Source organism: Oncorhynchus kisutch, unplaced genomic scaffold (genome assembly GCF_002021735.2).
Source record: "Oncorhynchus kisutch isolate 150728-3 unplaced genomic scaffold, Okis_V2 scaffold4040, whole genome shotgun sequence".
Taxonomy (NCBI): domain Eukaryota; kingdom Metazoa; phylum Chordata; class Actinopteri; order Salmoniformes; family Salmonidae; genus Oncorhynchus; species Oncorhynchus kisutch.
The window spans coordinates 115001-127500 of NW_022265985.1; the positions used below are offsets into that span (position 1 = coordinate 115001).

The 12500-nt window shown below is 47.8% G+C and overlaps 1 pseudogene; it reads left to right on the forward strand.

Annotated features, from left to right (window-relative positions):
- LOC116373410 (dachshund homolog 1-like) overlaps positions 1-12500 on the forward strand; it is an 81332-nt pseudogene that overhangs the window by 19944 nt on the left and 48888 nt on the right.

Here is a 12500-nt window from a genome sequence, read left to right on the forward strand (position 1 = left end):
AGGTTTCAGTACAGGATAATGTATAGATGACCCCCATCTGTATGTAATAAATAGGTTTCAGTACAGGATAATGTATAGATGACCCCCATCTGTATGTAATAAATAGGTTTCAGTACAGGATAATGTATAGACTCCCATCTGTATGTAATAAATAGGTTTCAGTACAGGATAATGTATAGACTCCCATCTGTATGTAATAAATAGGTTTCAGTACAGGATAATGTATAGACTCCCATCTGTATGTAATAAATAGGTTTCAGTACAGGATAATGTATAGACTCCCATCTGTATGTAATAAATAGGTTTCAGTACAGGATAATGTATAGACTCCCATCTGTATGTAATAAATAGGTTTCGGTACAGGATAATGTATGACCCTTAAAAAACAGATACAGGGCATTTAGTTCTCATGTTAATCCTGCAGTTGACACATTTCCAAAGCATAGCAACGATCAACTGTCTCTTTCAGACAAGGTAGCTGATTGGCCAATAAGGGTCACATGCATTAAGTTCAAGACACTGACATTGGAGAGTTCTGTCACACCAACGCTAGTTGAGTTCCACAGCCATTGTCCTGTAGTTCGCTGGTCATTGTGCTCTTCCATTCTGGCTGAAGGAGACAAAGCTTGTGAAGGACAATGTGACAGAGAGGCATTACAAGTTCACAGCAGAGAGAGAACAGAGAAACTTATATTTATTTCATTTGGAGCTGAAAGAGAATATCTGGGAAATGTAACCTTTTTTTCACCTTTTACGTAGCAAGTTAAAATAAGAGTGTGTGGTTGAGTTTTATGGTTCATTAGGACGTGATTGGAAACAGCCGACGTATGCAGGAAGATACAACATGTGAGAATAAGAAAAAGACAGAGAGAGAAAGAGAAGTCCTGTGGGTGATGATGATTAAACCACATCATGTCCTCTCAGCTCTTTCTTACCAAAGGGAGAGGAAAGAGAGGGGAGGAGGGGGAGGGAGGAGGAGTGAGGAGGGGAGGGAGGAGGAGTGAGGAGGGGAGGGAGGAGGAGTGAGGAGGGGAGGAGAGGGGAAAGGAGGAAAGATAGGAGAACAGAGGAGGGAAGAGAGGAGGGGAGGGGAGGGGAGAGAGGAGAGGAGAACAGAGAGGGGAGAGAGGAGGGGAGGGGGAGAGAGGAGGGGGAGGGGAGTGAGGAGGGGTGGGGGAGGGGAGGAGAGGGGAAAGGAGGGAAGAGAGGAAGGGAGGGGAAAGGAGGGGAGGGGAGGGGAGGGGAAAGGAGGAAAGAGAGGAGAACAGAGGAGGGAAGAGAGGAAGGAGGGGAAAGGAGGGGAGGGGAGGGGAAAGGAGGAAAGATAGGAGAACAGAGGAGGGAAGAGAGGAGGGGAGGGGAGGGGAGAGAGGAGAGGAGAACAGAGAGGGGAGAGAGGAGGGGGAGGGGAGAGAGGAGAGGAGAACAGAGAGGGGAGAGAGGAGGGAAGGGGAAAGGAGGAAAGAGAGGAGAACAGAGGAGGGGAGGGGAGGGGAGGGAAGAGAGGGGAGAGAGGAGAGGAGAACAGAGAGGGGAGAGAGGAGGGAAGGGGAGGGGAGGGGAAAGGAGGAAAGAGAGGAGAACAGAGGAGGGAAGAGAGGAGGGTAGGGGAGGGAAGAGAGGGGAGAGAGGAGAGGAGAGGAGAACAGTGAGGGGAGGGGAAAGGAGGGGAGAGAGGAAGAGGGAGGAGGAGAGAAGAACGGGGTGGAGGGGAAAGGAGGGGAGGGAAGAGAAGAGAGGAGGGGGGAGGAGAGGAGGAGAGGAGAACAGGGAGGGGAGGGGAAAGGAGGGGAGAGAGGAGAGGAGGGAAGAGAGGAAGAGGGAGGAGGAGAGGAGAACAGGGAGGGGAGGGGATGGGAGGGAAGAGAGGAGGGGGGAGGAGAGGAGGAAAGAGAAAAGGAGGGAAGAGAGGGGAGAGGAGACTACCACCCTCCTGGTGTTTCCAGGTCTTTGTGTAGAAGACACTGTATTGTCTAATATGACAATAGGGTCATTTGTTGCGCTGGCGTCTGACTGACACATTTAAAGGCGAGTATCACATGTCGGTGCCCCTCCCTGCAGACTGAAGAATGTCACCTGTCACATCCCTATTGGCTGAAATAATAACTAGTCACGTCCCTATTGGTTCAAATAATAATGAGTGACAATAATAACAACTCATTATAGGAGGCAGGGAACTCTGGAGCTACATATCAGTTCATCAAATTAACCTGCCAAACCTTTCACCACAACCCCAGACTACAGAGAGGAGAGAGCTCTGTGTATTTATAGCTAGGCTACAGTACACTCTGTCTGTAGGCTACAGTACACTCTGTCTGTAGGTTACAGTACACTCTGTCTGTAGGTTACAGTACACTCTGTCTGTAGGTTACAGTACACTCTGTCTGTAGGCTACAGTACACTCTGTCTGTAGGCTACAGTACACTCTGTCTGTAGGTTACAGTACACTCTGTCTGTAGGCTACAGTACACTCTGTCTGTAGGCTACAGTACACTCTGTCTGTAGGCTACAGTACACTCTGTCTGTAGGCTACAGTACACTCTGTCTGTAGGCTACAGTACACTCTGTCTGTAGGTTACAGTACACTCTGTCTGTAGGCTACAGTACACTCTGTCTGTAGGCTACAGTACAGTCTGTCTGTAGGTTACAGTACACTCTGTCTGTAGGCTACAGTACACTCTGTCTGTAGGCTACAGTACACTCTGTCTGTAGGCTACAGTACAGTCTGTCTGTAGGCTACAGTACACTCTGTCTGTAGGTTACAGTACACTCTGTCTGTAGGCTACAGTACAGTCTGTCTGTAGGCTACAGTACAGTCTGTCTGTAGGCTACAGTACACTCTGTCTGTAGGCTACAGTACACTCTGTCTGTAGGCTACAGTACACTCTGTCTGTAGGTTACAGTACACTCTGTCTGTAGGTTACAGTACACTCTGTCTGTAGGCTACAGTACACTCTCTCTGTAGGTTACAGTACACTCTGTCTGTAGGCTACAGTACACTCTGTCTAAACTCTGTCTGTAGACTACAGTACACTCTGTCTAAACTCTGTCTGTAGACTACAGTACACTCTGTCTAAACTCTGTCTGTAGACTACAGTACACTCTGTCTAAACTCTGTCTGTAGACTACAGTACACTCTGTCTAAACTCTGTCTGTAGACTACAGTACACTCTGTCTAAACTCTGTCTGTAGACTACAGTACACTCTGTCTAAACTCTGTCTGTAGACTACCTGTGGTGTAATACTGTCATTAACAGATTGTTACCAGATTCTTTACAGTTCTTTAAAACAGTTCTATCCGTGTCTTTAAAGCAGTTCTATCCGTGTCTTTAAAGCAGTTCTATCCGTGTCTTTAAAGCAGTTATATCCGTGTCTTTAAAGCAGTTATATCCGTGCCTTTACAGCAGTTCTATCCGTGTCTTTAAAGCAGTTCTATCCGTGTCTTTAAAGCAGTTCTATCCGTGTCTTTACAGCAGTTCTATCCGTGTCTTTAAAGCAGTTCTATCCGTGTCTTTACAGCAGTTCTATCCGTGTCTTTACAGCAGTTCTATCCGTGTCTTTACAGCAGTTCTATCCGTGTCTTTAAAGCAGTTCTATCCGTGTCTTTAAAGCAGTTCTATCCGTGTCTTTAAAGCAGTTCTATCCGTGTCTTTAAAGCAGTTCTATCCGTGTCTTTACAGCAGTTCTATCCGTGTCTTTAAAGCAGTTCTATCCGTGTCTTTAAAGCAGTTCTATCCGTGTCTTTACAGCAGTTCTATCCGTGTCTTTAAAGCAGTTCTATCCGTGTCTTTAAAGCAGTTCTATCCGTGTCTTTACAGCAGTTCTATCCGTGTCTTTAAAGCAGTTCTATCCGTGTCTTTACAGCAGTTCTATCCGTGTCTTTAAAGCAGTTCTATCCGTGTCTTTAAAGCAGTTCTATCCGTGTCTTTAAATCAGTTCTATCCGTGTCTTTAAAACAGTTCTATCCGTGTCTTTAAAGCAGTTCTATCCGTGTCTTAAAAAGTAGTTCTATCCGTGTCTTTAAAGCAGTTATATCCGTGTCTTTAAAGCAGTTCTATCCGTGTCTTTAAAGCAGCTCTATCTGTGTCTTTAAAGCAGTTCTATCCGTGTCTTTAAAGCAGTTTCTATCCGTGTCTTTAAAGCAGTTCTATCCGTCTGTCTGTGAGGGTAATGGAGCGTCTAGATGTGTCCTGGTGTTTCCTGGTTTTTGGAACGTCAAACCAAGTTGAACTCTGTCCCTGTTTGTAGTTTCCCTCCTCCAGTCTTGTCCCACATAGAAAACACACGATGATGATTAACTGAAGACAACAAATTCCTTCTGCTGCTTTCACATATTCAGGAAATAATGTGGGACTCCTTTTTCCCAACAAGGATTTTGTATCAGATCTCTTTTGTTCTGGCAGGTCTTTATGTCTCACTCTCTTTGTCTCTTTCACATTTCACCTCTTCATCAGTCTCTCCCTGTCTCTCTCTCCTCCTCCTCTCTCTCCCAGCCCAGTGGGTTGGTCCACAGGGGTTTGGGGCCCTTTCATACTCCAGTAATTGATGAATTGTATGCGATATGCAAATGAGAATCCATAAATCTTATGAATGACAGCTTAATTTATGTGAGCCTTAATGATTGCGGGATTAGATTTTAATTAAATGTCCTCAAAGGCACCCTGACTGGGTTAGTTGCAATCTCGCTCTCTCTTTCTCTCTCTCTCTCTCTCTCTCTCTCTCTCTCTCTCCTCTCTCTCTCTCTCTCTCTCTCTCTCATTCTCTCTCTCTCTCTCTCTCATTCCTCCTCTCTCTCTCTCTCTCGTTCTCTCTCTCTCTCTCTCTCTCTCTCTCTCTCTCTCTCTCTCTCTCTCTCTCTCGTTCTCTCTCTCTCTCGTTCTCTCTCTCTCTCTCTCTCTCTCTCTCTCGTTCTCTCTCTCTCGTTCTCTCTCTCTCTCTCGTTCTCTCTCTCTCTCGTTCTCTCTCTCGTTCTCTCTCTCGTTCTTTCTATCTCTCTCTCTCGTTCTCTCTGTCTTTCTCTCTCTCCCTCTCTCTCCCTCTCTCTCTCTCTGTCTCTCTCTCTCTCTCTCCCTCTCTCTGTCTCTCTCTCTCATTCTCTCTGTCTTTCTCTCTCTCCCTCTCTCTCTCTCTCTCTCTGTCTCTGTCTCTCTCTCTCTCCAAGTCTACTGTCAGATTAAGTTTCTGGGAACAATTTATTGATAAGCTCAGAGCTCCGTCTTGTCACCCAACCAAAGGAGCAGCAATTAATAAATAGTGAAAAAGGAGGCAGAGAATCTCATCTGCTCATCTCATTTAGGTCCTTCCTAGAACTTGTGATTTTCCTCCTGGAGATAACTGTGAATGCATCCCAAATGGCACCCTATTCTCTATATAGTGCACTACTTTTGACCAGAACCCATGGCACCCTATTCCCTATATAGTGCACTACTTTTGACCAGAACCCATGCCACCCTATTCCCTATATAGTGCACTACTTTTGACCAGGGTCCAAGACAGGGAGAGAGAGAGAGACAAGGGGAGAGAGAGAGAGAGAGACAGGGAGAGAGAGAGACAGGGAGAGAGAGAGAGAGAGAGAGCGAGAGAGACAGAGAGAGCGAGAGAGACAGAGCGAGAGAGACAGAGAGAGAGAGAGAGAGCATAAATCCAAACCACTCCTAATCCCTTCTTTTTCTAAAGGTCACTCAGCTTGATAAAAAGGTGTTTAGTTCATTTATTTCCTCTCTGGCAGGGTGAGATAAAGCAACAGAACTACTGGGGCAGGAGGAGAGAAGAGGGAGGCAACGCTGGGTTCATATTTCTGGAAGGATGATTGGCTAAGGGGTGAGGTCAGAGGTAGCGCTGAAACACTTCCTGTCTCTCAAGAGAGGAAAGCACCTCCTCTGTCCTCTCTCCTCTGTCCTCTGAGGAGAGAGCAAGAGAGGAGAGAGGACCCGAGGAGAGAGGACCTGAGGAGTATGTAATTGAGATCTCATTACAGGCTGAGATCATCCCAAAAAAGTCATCCTTTATGATGCAAAGCCAAGGTTTGTTGGTTCAATTCCCGCAGCGATCACATACTCATACAACTAATGTATGTGTACTGTGAGTGTGTCTGGATAAAAGCCTCTGTGTAACTGATTCGTTTGATTGTGTTTCCAGCTCGCGCCCTGGACGCCCCCCAAAGAGGGCTCAGAGTATGACATCATCAGAGAACCAACACCTTCTGTCTCATTCTGTCAGCGGGCTGATGTCAGCTGGAATCATGCCCCCTACTGGTGAGGGACCTGCATAGCACACACACACAGTCACACACACAGTCACACACACACACACAGTCACACACGCACAGTCACACACACACACACACACACACACACAGTCACACACACAGTCACACACACACATACACAGAAGTATCAGTTGAAGTGTGATGTGTTTGTTCTTCTGTCATCACCTCTATTTTACAGTCTTCTATTTTGAACCACAGTGTTCCTGTAGACTGTTCTCTCTGTGTTCCTGTAGTCTATGTTCTCCCAGTGTTCCTGTAGTCTATGTTCTCCCAGTGTTCCTGTAGACTATGTTCTCCCAGTGTTCCTGTAGACTATGTTCTCCCAGTGTTCCTGTAGACAATGTTCTCTCAGTGTTCCTGTAGACTATGTTCTCTCAGTGTTCCTGTAGTCTATGTTCTCCCAGTGTTCCTGTAGACGATGTTCTCCCAGTGTTCCTGTAGACTATGTTCTCTCAGTGTTCCTGTAGTCTATGTTCTCCCAGTGGTCCTGTAGATTATGTTCTCCCAGTGGTCCTGTAGTCTATGTTCTCCCAGTGTTCCTGTAGACTATGTTCTCCCAGTGTTCCTGTAGACTATGTTCTCTCAGTGTTCCTGTAGTCTATGTTCTCCCAGTGTTCCTGTAGTCTATGTTCTCCCAGTGTTCCTGTAGTCTATGTTCTCCCAGTGGTCCTGTAGATTATGTTCTCCCAGTGTTCCTGTAGACTATGTTCTCTCAGTGTTCCTGTAGTCTATGTTCTCTGTGTTCCTGTAGTCTATGTTCTCTCAGTGTTCCTGTAGACTGTTCTCTCTGTGTTCCTGTAGATTATGTTCTCTGTGTTCCTGTAGACTGTTCTCTCAGTGTTCCTGTAGACTGTTCTCTCAGTGTTCCTGTAGACTATGTTCTCCCAGTGTTCCTGTAGTCTATGTTCTCCCAGTGTTCCTGTAGACTATGTTCTCCCAGTGTTCCTGTAGACTATGTTCTCCCAGTGTTCCTGTAGACTATGTTCTCCCAGTGTTCCTGTAGTCTATGTTCTCTCAGTGTTCCTGTAGACTATGTTCTCTGTGTTCCTGTAGACTATGTTCTCCCAGTGTTCCTGTAGTCTAAGTTCTCCCAGTGTTCCTGTAGACTGTTCTCCCAGTGTTCCTGTAGACTATGTTCTCCCAGTGTTCCTGTAGACTGTTCTCCCAGTGTTCCTGTAGACTGTTCTCCCAGTGTTCCTGTAGACTATGTTCTCCCAGTGTTCCTGTAGACTATGTTCTCCCAGTGTTCCTGTAGACTATGTTCTCTGTGTTCCTGTAGACTATGTTCTCCCAGTGTTCCTGTAGTCTATGTTCTCCCAGTGTTCCTGTAGACTATGTTCTCCCAGTGTTCCTGTAGACTATGTTCTCTGTGTTCCTGTAGACTATGTTCTCCCAGTGTTCCTGTAGACTATGTTCTCCCAGTGTTCCTGTAGACTATGTTCTCCCAGTGTTCCTGTAGACTATGTTCTCCCAGTGTTCCTGTAGACTATGTTCTCCCAGTGTTCCTGTAGACTATGTTCTCTGTGTTCCTGTAGACTATGTTCTCCTAGTGTTCCTGTAGTCTATGTTCTCCCAGTGTTCCCGTAGACTATGTTCTCCCAGTGTTCCTGTAGACTATGTTCTCTCAGTGTTCCTGTAGACTGTTCTCCCAGTGTTCCTGTAGTCAATGTTCTCCCAGTGTTCCTGTAGGCAATGTTCTCCCAGTGTTCCTGTAGACTATGTTCTGAGTTACAGCCCACCTCTGCAGGCCTCTCTACCTGTTCTCTGTGTGTTTCACCGTTCAGCGTTCAAAGCTGCCCTTCTCTTTGTGTGCTTTTGTAAAACTCAATCTGTTCGTTCTCCACCTCAAAACAAGTCCTAAAAAGTCATTTTTACTCTCTGTGTTCAAAAGCATCCTGCGCCTCAGAGAGCGGTGTCTCTGGGAGAGAGTCAGACTCAAAGTAATACTCACTGGGCCTGAGAGAGTCTCTGAGCCCTTTTAACTGGAGGAGAGGTCACAACATCAATGTCAGCGGAGGAGATTAGAATTGAAAGGCCACAGGAGACTGAAAGAGAGGGAGGGAGGGAGAGAGGGAGACAGAGGAGAGAGAGGGAGGGAGAGAGGGAGGGAGAGAGGGAGACAGAGGAGAGAGAGGGAGGGAGGGAGAGAGGGAGACAGAGGAGAGAGAGGGAGGGAGAGAGAGGGAGACAGAGGAGAGAGAGGGATGGAAGGAGGGAGAAAGAGAGAGAGGGAGGGAGAGAGGGAGACAGAGGAGAGAGAGAGAGAGGGGAGAGAGAGAGAGAGAGGGAGGGAGAGAGGGAGAGAGGGAGTGGGAGGGAGAGAGAGAGGGAGAGGGAGTGGGAGGGAGAGAGGGAGTGGGAGAGAGAGAGGGAGGGAGGGAGAGAGGGAGGGAGTGGGAGACAGGGAGAGAGGGAGGGAGGGAGAGAGGGAGGGAGTGGGAGACAGAGAGAGAGGCAGAGAGAGAGGGAGGGAGACAGAGAGAGAGAGAGTCAGAGAGAGAGGGAGGGAGACAGAGAGAGAGAGAGTCAGAGAGAGAGGGAGGGAGAGAGGGAGGCAGAACAGAATGGCGTTTTGTTTAGCCAAGTGTAAACCTGAAGGAAACCTTTGATATCATCCTCTCCAGCCTCGCTGGGGTGACGGCTTCTTTCACACTGATCTTGACATTCATTAAAGAGAACTGAGGAACAGAGGCAGGAACAGAGGGGGGGACAGAGGGAGGAACAGAGGGGGGGAAAAGAGGGGGGGAAAGAGGGGGGAACAGAGAGGGGGAACAGAGGGGGGAACAGAGGCGGGAACAGAGGCGGGGACAGAGGCGGGAACAGAGGGGGGAACAGAGGCGGGAACAGAGGGGGGAACAGAGGGGGGAACAGAGGGGGGGAACAGAGGGGGGGACAGAGGCGGGAACAGAGGCGGGACAGAGGGAGGAACAGAGGGGGGGCCAGCGAGGGGAACAGAGGGGGGGGCATAGGGAGGAACAGAGGGGGGGGACAGAGGGGGGAACAGAGGGGGGGATAGCGGGGGGAACAGAGGGTGGGACAGAGGGAGGAACAGAGGGGGGGACAGAGGCGGGAACAGAGGGAGGGACAGAGGGGGGGAACAGAGGCAGGGAACAGAGGGGGGAACAGAGGGGGGGACAGAGGGAGGGACAGAGGGAGGAACAGAGGGGGGGACAGAGGGGGGTGGTAAGAGAAGGAGACGTTTTTAATGGCAAAGCTCAGTTCATTTCAGAGCGGAGTTGTCCTTAACTAGCTCAGTGATTTTAATGACAAATAGAGACTTTATCATGCATATTACTGTCCATTTAAAATACTTGACTTGGAGGAGAGACAGAGTAGGATGTTACTGGTGCTTTAAGGCTGATGGCCCACTGGTGTACTGAGTCACTATGGAGATAGATAGATGTGTTGAAGGCTGATGGCCCACTGGTGTACTGAGTCACTATGGAGATAGATAGATGTGTTGAAGGCTGATGGCCCAGTGGTGTACTGAGTCACTATGGAGATAGATAGATAGATGTGTTGAAGGCTGATGGCCCAGTGGTGTACTGAGTCACTATGGAGATAGATAGATGTGTTGAAGGCTGATGGCCCAGTGGTGTACTGAGTCACTATGGAGATAGATAGATGTGTTGAAGGCTGATGGCCCACTGGTGTACTGAGTCACTATGGAGATAGATAGATGTGTTGAAGGCTGATGGCCCACTGGTGTACTGAGTCACTATGGAGATAGATAGATGTGTTGAAGGCTGATGGCCCAGTGGTGTACTGAGTCACTATGGAGATAGATAGATAGATAGATGTGTTGAAGGCTGATGGCCCAGTGGTGTACTGAGTCACTATGGAGATAGATAGATGTGTTGAAGGCTGATGGCCCAGTGGTGTACTGAGTCACTATGGAGATAGATAGATGTGTTGAAGGCTGATGGCCCACTGGTGTACTGAGTCACTATGGAGATAGATAGATGTGTTGAAGGCTGATGGCCCACTGGTGTACTGAGTCACTATGGAGATAGATAGATGTGTTGAAGGCTGATGGCCCAGTGGTGTACTGAGTCACTATGGAGATAGATAGATGTGTTGAAGGCTGATGGCCCAGTGGTGTACTGAGTCACTATGGAGATAGATAGATGTGTTGAAGGCTGATGGCCCACTGGTGTACTGAGTCACTATGGAGATAGATAGATGTGTTGAAGGCTGATGGCCCACTGGTGTACTGAGTCACTATGGAGATAGATAGATGTGTTGAAGGCTGATGGCCGAGTGGTGTACTGAGTCACTATGGAGATAGATAGATAGATAGATAGATGTGTTGAAGGCTGATGGCCCAGTGGTGTACTGAGTCACTATGGAGATAGATAGATGTGTTGAAGACTGATGGCCCAGTGGTGTACTGAGTCACTATGGAGATAGATAGATGTGTTGAAGGCTGATGGCCCACTGGTGTACTGAGTCACTATGGAGATAGATAGATGTGTTGAAGGCTGATGGCCCACTGGTGTACTGAGTCACTATGGAGATAGATAGATGTGTTGAAGGCTGATGGCCCACTGGTGTACTGAGTCACTATGGAGATAGATAGATGTGTTGAAGGCTGATGGCCCACTGATGTACTGAGTCACTATGGAGATAGATAGATAGATGTGTTGAAGGCTGATGGCCCACTGGTGTACTGAGTCACTATGGAGATAGATAGATGTGTTGAAGGCTGATGGCCCACTGGTGTACTGAGTCACTATGGAGATAGATAGATGTGTTGAAGGCTGATGGCCCACTGGTGTACTGAGTCACTATGGAGATAGATAGATGTGTTGAAGGCTGATGGCCCACTGGTGTACTGAGTCACTATGGAGATAGATAGATGTGTTGAAGGCTGATGGCCCACTGGTGTACTGAGTCACTATGGAGATAGATAGATGTGTTGAAGGCTGATGGCCCACTGGTGTACTGAGTCACTATGGAGATAGATAGATGTGTTGAAGGCTGATGGCCCACTGGTGTACTGAGTCACTATGGAGATAGATAGATGTGTTGAAGGCTGATGGCCCACTGGTGTACTGAGTCACTATGGAGATAGATAGATAGATAGATGTGTTGAAGGCTGATGGCCCAGTGGTGTACTGAGTCACTATGGAGATAGATAGATGTGTTGAAGGCTGATGGCCCAGTGGTGTACTGAGTCACTATGGAGATAGATAGATGTGTTGAAGGCTGATGGCCCACTGGTGTACTGAGTCACTATGGAGATAGATAGATGTGTTGAAGGCTGATGGCCCACTGATGTACTGAGTCACTATGGAGATAGATAGATGTGTTGAAGGCTGATGGCCCACTGGTGTACTGAGTCACTATGGAGATAGATAGATGTGTTGAAGGCTGATGGCCCACTGGTGTACTGAGTCACTATGGAGATAGATAGATGTGTTGAAGGCTGATGGCCCACTGGTGTACTGACTCACTATGGAGATAGATAGATGTGTTGAAGGCTGATGGCCCACTGGTGTACTGAGTCACTATGGAGATAGATAGATGTGTTGAAGGCTGATGGCCCACTGGTGTACTGAGTCACTATGGAGATAGATAGATGTGTTGAAGGCTGATGGCCCAGTGGTGTACTGAGTCACTATAGCGACAAACAGCAAATTTATCCAACAAATGTGTAGAGTCACAAGCTTGATGTAGTCATTGCATGCTATATCATATAGGACCAGATACATCGAAGTGAATTTGTCCAGTACGTTTGGTCCTCTAAATGGAGGGACATGTATAACAAGTGCTGTCATTTCTAAACAGTCCACCTGATATGGATGTAAATACCCTCTGATGAAAGGTGCCGATCTGTTCTGTAGCTCTGTAGTCAAATGACCTGGTGGTCTCATGGCTGGAAATGACCTGGTGGCCTCATGGCTGGAAATGACCTGGTGGCCTCATGGCTGGAAATGACCTGGTGGCTGGAAATGACCTGGTGGCCTCATGGCAGGAAATGACCTGGTGGCCTCATGGCTGGAAATGACCTGGTGGCCTCATGGCTAGAAATGACCTGGTGGCCTCATGGCTAGAAATGACCTGGTGGCCTCATGGCTGGAAATGACCTGGTGGCCTCATGGCTGGAAATGACCTGGTGGCCTCATGGCTGGAAATGACCTGGTGGCCTCATGGCTGGAAATGACCTGGTGGCCTCATGGCTGGAATGACCTGGTGGCCTCATGGCTGGAATGACCTGGTGGCCTCATGG